The sequence below is a fragment of the Pteronotus mesoamericanus genome, unplaced genomic scaffold (genome assembly GCF_021234165.1).
Source record: "Pteronotus mesoamericanus isolate MK-2021 breed Mesoamerican mustached bat unplaced genomic scaffold, CSHL_Meso_final scaffold_54, whole genome shotgun sequence".
In the NCBI taxonomy this organism is placed as follows: domain Eukaryota; kingdom Metazoa; phylum Chordata; class Mammalia; order Chiroptera; family Mormoopidae; genus Pteronotus; species Pteronotus mesoamericanus.
In genome coordinates, this window is record NW_026555321.1 from 28,605,253 (window position 1) to 28,615,028 (window position 9,776).

Genomic DNA, 9,776 nt, shown 5'->3' on the forward strand with positions numbered 1-9,776 from the left:
GGGCAGGTGAGGTCAAGGGGTCTCAGGTGACTGACCGCAGGAGCGCAGCCTGGCAGTCTGTGTGCACAGGCCAGGGGAGAGGAAGCCTCCGGGCTGGAGGGGAACCCAGCTGAAGCTCTTCTGGACCAGGCAGAACAGGAACTCTGCATGCCACGCTTTGCTTTCAGCATTTTTACATCTGTTTTTTCATTTCATCCCCACAACATCCCCACTTCAGAGATGAGGAAACAGGGCCCAGAGAGGCACAGCCACTTGTTCTTAGTCACACAGCACATGAGAGGTGAGCCGGGATTGGAACCCAGGTCCTCCTGATGCCATCTACACAAGCACTCCATCCAGTCTCCTGAGAAATGCCCACACAGAAGTGCTCTCACCGGCCCACTTGTGCACACGCAACAGGAAAGACAGAGGGACTGTGGGGTGGGGGTCGTTCCCAAGCTGCTGTTCACACAGGACCTACTCTGTGCCTAGAACATTACACACGATGTCAAAACACCAGTGTCTCTTGCAGAAAGGTCTATACCCAAAGAGGCTCTGCTAGGAGCCCAAACAACAAAGGGACCAAGAGTCAAGGCGGCTCAGGGGAGAATTCTGGGCAAGCTGCCTGGTGGAGGCAGCATCTGAGCTAAGCTTCGAGGGATGAAAGAATCAGACTCAGAGAAGAGATGGGAGGGGCATTCCTGGCAGAGGAGACAGCCTGGGCAAAGGGTGGGAGGAGGGAAAGTGCACAGTAGGTGTATGGAAAGACATCAACCAGCATGGCAGGTCAGAAGGCCCCAACAGGGCAGGTGGGCTGGACAGGCAAGTGGGGCTGGGTCCTGAAGGTACAGAGACCTGCTTCAGAGGAGGAAATGCATTGAATGGGGCATTCCTGGCACTGGGGCCACCATGTGGATGGCAGCTTAGGAGCGGCGGGCTCCCCTGAGGCCCTCCAATGAGATGAGGTGAGGGTGGGACCCACAGAAGGCCAGTGCAGCCACACAGAATGGAAAGGAAGCTATTGGAGGCAGTACTGGAGCCTCAGCATTTGGGAGTCTGATTACAGCGACGCCCCCTTGTGGCTGGTGATCAATGAGGCTCTGGGAGAGGCGGGCACAGGCTTTTTCCTGTGCCTTCGTGCCCAGTGGAGAGGGAGCGTGACCTTGGGCCAAGGTTCAGCCTGATGGCTAAGACTGTACCTGGGACCCTACCTGCTACCCTCTAGGCCAAGCATCACCCTTCAAACAAGCACAAATGCCTCCGGTTAAAAGGGAAGGGGCTAACGTGGAGAGCCTACTGGGTGCCCAGCACTTTATGCGCAGGGTCTCTTGGAATCTTTAAAAAGTCCTGCCAACCCCGTTTTACAGAGGAGAAACTGAGCCCCAGAGAGGAAAAGGGCCCTGACCAAGGCCTCCAGCTAGGGTGGGCTGAGGGTCAGGTCGTCAGAATCAGCTGCTCCCTCCTCAGGTCCTTTACGTGGCTTCTTCCTTGTGCCCAGAGCCCTCCTCCCCTCTGGCATCCTTCAAACCCAACCTAAACACTGCCTCTACCAAGAAGCCCACACTGACTGCAGCAAATGGGTTCCCTTTACCCTCTCACAGCCTTTCCTCCAATGCCTTTGCTCACCTGTTCTTTCCCACTAAATGGCAGATCCTTGACTGTCCTGCTCATCAATTTTGACCCTATGCCCAGGACTGGGCCTTGCACACAGTAAACGCTAAGTGTTTGCTGAATGAGTGAATGAGAAATCAATGACAAACACACATACTCTCTGGATGGCTACATTGGAAAGAAACCAATAATGTATCCCCTCTAACACTTCAATCTGATGCAGGAAGTCCCCTGTGCTGTCTGGTACAGCTTGTGCAACTCCACGAATGGGAGCTCGCCGCCTCATGAACAGCCCCCTTTATTCCTCAACAGCTGTGAGGGATGAGACTCACTTCAATATCCTTAGCTGGAGCCTGCCTTCCTATGGCTTCTCCAGGCCCCAGACCCCCTGCCCCAGGACTGCCCTGCGGAGTCTCAGGGCCTGTGTCTGGTCCCAGGTCATGGCCTCTGAGCCCTGGCAGGAGAAGCCTCAGCTCAGAGTCTGGACGTAACTTCAGTGGGGACCCACCAGCTCCTGAGGGCCTCTCCTCAACATGTGGCTGGAAAGAGTGGGTGGCCATTCACCCCATCGGTCTGCGGTGGTGCTCACATGTGTGTCTTTAATCCCCTACAGATTTTAGCGTGTTGTTCACCTCTGGTGGTGTTTGCTTCAGGCTGGAATAATCTCTTCACAGGTGAGGAAATCGGAGTTCAGAGGACGAGAGACTGGGGAACTTGGGTGTCTGGCTCCAAAGCTTTAATCACAGTTCAGCAGACACATGTCCTCAAAAGGGCTTTGTGTGATAGTCTTATCTGATTGCGTGCCCTCCTGGTGGACGCCAGTATTCAAAGAGAACCCTGGAGCTGTGGACTGATGGCGGAAGCTCAGGCAGGGCGCTCATTCGGGAGGCACCCTGCACAGCCCAGTTCAGACACACCAGTACGATCCTGGTGGAGGTGTGGGGCGGGGGCTCCGCAGGGTGAGAAGTGGGCCCTGGCAGAGGCCACTTGTTTGGGAACAAGGCCTGACCCTGAGATTTCTGGGCCAGTGCCTGCTGCCCCATGCTAAGGCATCCTCAGTGCTGTTCAGTTAGAGTCATTGGGAGGCTGGCAGCTGGTGTCCAGAAGCAGCCTGTCTGCCTCTCCAGCCTCACCGCCCCAGTGCCAAGCCCTGAGCCCACTGGGAAAGACTTCCCAGCCTTTATACTCAGGGCCCCTCCCAGGAATGCGGTCTCTCTAATCCCTCACCTGTCTGGCCAAATCCTGTAAGTCCTCCAAGATTGCCCCACTGACCCTTCCTCCAGGAAGCCTTCCCTGATTCTCCAGCTGGTTGATGCCTCATCTGAGTCCCTAAAGCCCTCAGGCAGCCCTCAGTCCCACTTTTGTCAACTCAGCAGATGCCCCTCTCCCTTGCCCATCTGCCTGGCCCCAGATGAGCCTGACACCAAGTAGTGATGAACATTCTAGTCTGCCCCCCGCCAGTCGGTTAGCACCCCTTCCTCCAGCGGCAACACCACAGGGGGCCTTAGAGGGGTCCTGGGTTCAAGTCCTGGCTCCACCTTGAGTAAAACTGGCCTTGACCTTCCCGTGTGTGAAATAGGGGTGCCTATGTGGGCTGGGATAGCAGTAAGGCCTGTGGTCTCTGAGGGCTGCTTCAGCTCCACCCTCAGCTAGCCTGGGATTCCCTAACCTCAGTCCCCAACTTGGACTCCAAATGATCCCCGGCTGTTTCCAAACTTCAAACAAACTTTCCTCGACAGACCCATTCTGCAAATGGGGCACTAAGACTCAGCAACGGACAGGGACCTTCCCCAAGGTCGTCTGCAGGGACTTCAGCTGTCCCAGTCGTGTGGCTGAGAGGTTGCTATGCATGTGCCCCCCCCCGCCATCCCCCCACCTGCCTACACATCTGCTTATGAGTCATTGCCATCTCGGCCAAGATGGCAAAATGCGGGGGCTGGAGAGACAAGGTCAGCTCAAGGAGAGCAAGTACGCAGATATGGAGAGGCCAAGAAGAGGCATCCAGGCAGGGGAGAACAGAGTGAGAGGCCCAGAAGGGAAACTGAGGCCAGGAGGAGCAGGGACCACAGACAGTGGGGTCAGCCTTGGTCTGCTGTCTGATAGACATTCCCTCCACCCCCTCAGACCATCTCCCCAGACAGGGAGACAGGGCCAGCGGCCTTCACAATTATCTGGGCAATTAAGACAGGCAGATGGTCCCACTGGACTGAACATTCAAGCTGACGAACGGAAACAATGCTGGGACATTAGCTGACAAGTTCAGTGCCGGTTGTGGTGGGTGACGTGCTGTTGGGACTTTCACCCTAAGCGTGGGCCTGGAATCCGGGAGTGGACGGGCTTGTCTGCCTGCTCTGTCCAGCCAGACTTCCCCAGACCTGAGCTCACCTCTGGGCTCACCTCTGGGCGCTGCCCTGGGAGAAGGACACGGGAAGGCCGGGACGTGGACAGAGGCGGTGACCACGGCGGGGGCGGGGGGGCTCTGGGAAGGGGGGCTGCGCAGCCTGGCGCAGGACCTTGGGAGCTCCTATCGCTCCCTCGGCAGGGCTGTCCCAGGGCAGAGGAAGCAGAATGAGGGCAGAGAACCTTGGGGGAGCCTGGAGAAGACAGACCAGGAGCCACACACGGGGGATGCCACACAGGGGTCCCCTGCTCCCTGCGGTGGAGGTGGGAAAACCGGCCACTGGGGAATGCCCCGCGGTGAGCCACCTGCGCTTTGAAGTCAGTCGGCGTGGCTCTGAGGCCCACACTCCACCATCGCCTTCCCAGCTGTGCGACCTTGGAAGGGCCCTTCTTCTCTGAGTGCCCTCACCTGCAAAATGGGGCCATTTAGCTCACTGCTCACAGGGCTGTTGTGAGGATGAGAAACCCCATGTCAGGTATATACTTAGCATAGGGCCTGGCATACAGCAAATGTTCAATAAATGCTTGATGAACAAAGAAGAGGTCCAGGGGTTGACTCCAGGCTGCCCAGATTCCAGGAGCAATTCCTAGGAGGACAGTTTATTTATCCCTGGCTCCTTAATAAAGAAGGAAACCCCACGGCCTCTGGGACACCATGGCTGATCCGAACTTCTAGGGCCGCCTCATGGGGGAGGGGGCAGAGGCCTGGGAGCAGGCGATGCTCTAGCACTGGGGGAGGAACTGGTTTCCACCTGGGGAGTCAGATCTGAGACCCCACTGCAGCTGCTGCAGAGTGAAAAATGCCAGGAGCCGGATGTGGAGGCGAGTCCGAGACAGAGGAGAGCCTCATTACGGAGGGAAGGAAGGAGTGAATAATTCATCACAGAGGAGAACCCTGGAGGGGGTGGGTGGACAAAGCTAGGTCGGGGGGCGGGGCACAGCACCGACCTTCCTTGTGCCCAGGAGGCCCCACACTGCAGGCAGAAGAGATTACTATCTTTAATTACCTTGTTATCCGTAAAACTGCTCATTGTACCTCCAATACATCACTCTGCTCCCCCTGGCCTGGGAAGGCAGAAACAGGCCCCTGCCCAGAGTCTCCCTGAGCTCATCTCCCTCCTCCTCCCCCTTCACCCCCTCTGCTCTAGCCTTGCCGGCCTGGGAACACCAAATATATTCATACCCCAGGACCTTTGCACTGGCTGTGACCATTGCCAGCCACATTCTTCCCCTGGATAGCTGCATGGCTCCCTCCCTCATCTCCGTCTGGGTTTTGGAGCCCTATGTCTTCTGGCGCTTTTTGGGCTTTTCTTTCCTACTCTTTCTCTGGGTCTCTCTAACTCTGTCTCTCCATCTTTCTCTCATGTCACCTTCTCAGGGTGGCCTTCCCTGAACACCCCATTTAAAACCATACCCCGCTACCCACATACCCCTCCCCCTCTTTTGGCTTTATGTTTCTCCACAGCACGCATCACCACTACAATGGTATCTTGCTCCCTCGCTGTCACTCCTACAGTGTCAGCTCTAGGAGGGCACGGATCTAGGGTGGGCTTGTTCCCTGTTGTACCCCCAGCACCTAGAACAGTACGTGGCACATAATAGGTACTCAGTAGATAGCTGTTGAATGTGTGACTGGCACAGGGTATTCTGCTGCCTGAGCATCCACTGATTCTGCCTACCCTGTAGCCCTAGCTCCTCACCTCTCACCAGCACTAAAAACTCAATTGTCCTTGCAGCCACCCAGTGAGGAAGTTTCTAATATTAACCTCGATTTAAAGATCAGAAAACTTGGGCCCAGAGAGATAAAGCCACTCGCCCCTGTTGCGTAGCTGGGATTATACCCTGCAGTTGGCCTGTGCTTTTCGTATCCTGCTCCCCTTCACATGAACACCCATGAAATCAAATCCCTCACTCTTGGAATTGAACGTGACCGTTTTATGCCCCCAGAGGCCAAAGCACAGCACCTTGGGAAGTCTCACTAATCTGATCTTCTAGGATCCTCAATTCCACTCCCCAGGGAGACACTGTCATTATGCCTAAGCCACGGAGGAAGACACAGTGACGCAGGAGGGTCTGTGTCCTCCGTGGGCACCGAGGTCCAGCCCATGGGTGTGAGTCAGGCCCTCCCCTCCGCAGGTCTCCATTTCCTCACTGCCCCAACGCAGACCATGAATGACATTGCCAGGAGTCTCCGAGGTCAGCCGTGGAGGGGGGCGTGGGGGAGTACCCTGGGTGTCTGGCACAGCAGAGATGCTCCCACCTCTGGGTGCACACAGAGGTTCTCCCCCTGGGTCTTGGACCTGGGACTGAAACTGGGGAAGCTTAGCTAGGACTGAACACTTCCTTCCCCTAGCTGTGGCCCAGGCAGGGAGTGCTGCTTCTGGATTTAAGCCAAGCCTCAAATCTCAGTCTGGGGGACACAGGAGGGGGCTCAGCTGGCCATGTGGCCCAGGGACCCTTCCTCAAGCAATCACAGGGTAAGGAGCTTTGGGGTCCTACCAGATAAGATGGGAAACAGTAAGGCCTATTTAAAAATAAGGGCTGGCTTCTTTTTCGGATCTGCCATCTGCGGTGGAATCACCGCCAAGATGCAGATTTTCATGAAAACCCTTACGGGAAGGACCATCCCTCTCCAGGTTGAACCCTCGGATACAATAGAATGTATAACTCTGGCTGGTGTGGCTCAGTGAACTGAAAGGTCTTCAGCACTGGCCTGTGAACTGAAAGGTCTCCAGTTCAATTCCCTATCAGGGCACATGCCTGGATTGTGGGCCAGGTCCCCAGTTGGAGGCTTGCAAGGGGCAAACTGATTGATGTTTCTCTCCCTCCTTTTCCTTCTCTCTGAAAATAAATAAATAAAATCTTTAAAAGAAAAGTGTAAAGGCCAAGCTCCAGGATAAGGAAGAAATTCCTCCTGATCAGCAAAGATTAATCTTTGCTGGCAAACAAGTAGAAGATGGATGCACTTTGTCTGACTACAACATTCAAAAGGAGCCCACTCTCCATCTTGTGTTGAGAATTTGTGACGGTTTTAAGAAAAGGAAGAAGTCTTACACCACCCCAAGAAGAGTAAGCGTAAGAAAGAAGGTTAAGCTGGCTGTCTTGAAATACTACAATCTGGATGAGAAAAGCAAAATCGGTTGCCTTTGTTGGGAGTGTCCTTTGGATGAATGTGGTACTCAAGTTTTTATGGCTGGTCACAGTGACAGAGGTTATTGTGGCAAATGTTGTCTGACTATTGCTTCAACGAACTGGAAGGCAAGTAATTGGGTCAATAAAAGATATGACCTAACAAAAAATAAAATAAAAATAAAAATATGGGATAGAAGTGAGGAGACACGTCCTCAGACATTTAAAAAGTATTTTGGAAAAGAAGACCGAGAAAACACCCTCCCTTCCTTCTCTTTCTTAAATCCTTCTCCCTTGAGCTTTCATGTTTTCACAAATGGATGCCCAGGTTCACTGTCTGGGCAAACAAGTTCAAGTGCCCCCTATAGAGCCCTCGCAAAGGAATGGAGAGAGTCAGTGCACAGTGTGCCTTCAATCAGTCAGTGCACGCTCCCTTCTGTTTTCTTTATCTTGTTAGGGGTTTCCTGGCCCCAGGCACCCTGGGGTCAGTGGTGTGTGCATGGGGCAGGGATAGGGGCAGGCGGTGAGGGGCAAGAGGAAGCAGGTGGCTGGGCCTTTGACAAAAAGATGGAATTCAAAATTACCAGGTGTCTACTGCGGGCCCGGCCCTGTCCCAATCTTCCCAAATCATCTCTGCAGTCTTGGGAAGGTGGTTTTTCTTGGGTCCATTTTACCAATAAGGACACTGAGGTTCTGAGTGGGCCGTGCAGGAAGTGAGAGCCAGGGGTGGGACTGAACCCAGGTCTGTTGGGAGACAGGAGAACTTCTTGCATCTCCGCAGGAGGCAGAACCTGAGCCACAGCATTTAGTTGTCTGTTCGCCAAATCCTGGGGAAGCTCACATCTGGGGCAGCGCTTGATGTGACAGTGAATCCCCCTCCTGCCTAGGGGGATCCCCCTGGGTTCTCAGGGTCTGCGAATCTAAATAGGACAACAGCCTTGATGGGGGAGGGGACCTTCCCCAAGGGAAACCCTGTTTTTGATGCTCTCCGGGCTTTGGCTGCCCTGTCCCTGTGAAAGGGGTTTCCAGGGACCTCTAGGATATCAGACCACCAGCTGCCATGGGCCGGCGCAGAGCCTAGAGCCCTCTGTCTCCCCATGGACCCTGCTACGCCTGATGACTCCTGGGGTGACCCCTCCCAATGTAAGCCCCTCAAAGTCTAGAAAATGCCCATGGCAGTTATGAGAGCCTCTGTATGTCAGCGATGAGACCTTGGGCAAGTTATTTAACCTTTCTGTGCCTCAGTTTCTCTCTTTGCACAATCAGAATAAGAATGGGACCAACCCTTCAGGGCTGTTGGGAGGAGCTAATGAATTAATGCATTGTCTGGCACACAGTGGTGCTGAATTAATATCAGTTACTGTTGCTCTTGTTAACAGTGTGATTATTCTTAGTTCTGAGGCCTGAAGCACAGACCCTGTGACCCCACCACCTCCCACCTCCCCTCCACGCTGTAGGTAGAGAGATGGCAGCACAAAGAGGCCATGGGTGAAACCTGGGGTCACAAAGCCTGGGCGGGTTGGCTCCCAGCGGCAGCCACTTGTCCTCAGCCCTACTTCCATCCCAGGTTATCCCCCACCCTGAGCCCCCTCCTAGGGCTCTTAGGCACTGGGCATGTGTCCAGGGACGGGACCTTGCACATGCTGGGACTCAGCTTCCTCAGTCTCTCCCAGGGCCAAGTCCTGCCTTCGCCCTCAGCCCCACCCCACCCCACCCCACCCCGACTCCCCACAGAGAGCCCCTGCTCCTCCCCACCCCATGCACACACAAAGCACCCCTGCCAGCCCAGCTGAGGTAGATAGTGCCATGCTCCAAACAGGGAGGAAAGAAGAGACCATCAGGGACAGGCCATGTGAGGGGGGCAATGAGGGGGACCAGCACAGAAAAGTAGAGAAGGAGGGAGACAGACGCACAAGAAAGAGACCATGGGATAGACAGGGGTGGGGGAGAGGACCACAGGACAACGAGACAGAAAGGGAGAAAGAGACAGAGGCAGAAAGATGGAGAGAGAGTTAAAGAGACCCAGACAAAGAGTAGGAAAGAAAAACCCAAAAAGCGCCAGAAGGCACAGGGTCAAGGTGAAGCAAGGAGAGACGGAGCAGGGAGGGGAGGCCTGGGCGGGAGGTCCCCCTGGGCCCCTCAGCCTGGCGCTCCACCCAGACACAGGTCCCTCCCAGCCCCTGGGCAGGCAGTAGGATCTGCCCCACGTTCCCATCGGCTCCTATTGCTAGCTCGGTACCTTTGGGCCGCCGCCTCACCACGCCCAGCCGCCACTTGAGTGACACAGCCAGCATCGTCCCCTCTTGCCCTCGGGTCCCAGGGCCAGGGACACGACCTGCCCGAGGTCCCAGCGTTCCAGCAGCCCAGCGCTCCTCGGCGCTCCTCAGCGCTCCGGAGCTGCCTGCAATAACTGGCGGAGGCTGGGAGCTCCCTGCCCCCTCCCTCCCCGAGTTGCTAAAATAGATAATCCTCCCAGGAGCCAGCAGTGCTGGCATCCGCGGTGGCAAGGCCCTTCCTCCACTACAGCCCTGGCTGGAAAGTGAAGCCCTGGGGTGTCCTGGACCCTGAGGCAAACTCCCACGCCCCCACCCCCAAGTTCTCTTCCTCCCAAAGCGCTCATGTTGCCCACCCCTTCTTTTGCCCCAATCTACCAATCC

General features: G+C 55.5%; 1 pseudogene; it reads left to right on the plus strand.

The window, feature by feature from the left end:
* The first annotated feature begins 6,563 nt into the window (after nucleotides 1-6,563).
* On the plus strand, nucleotides 6,564-7,306 carry LOC129088063 (ubiquitin-40S ribosomal protein S27a-like; annotated as a pseudogene).
* The last annotated feature ends 2,470 nt before the right edge of the window (nucleotides 7,307-9,776 follow it).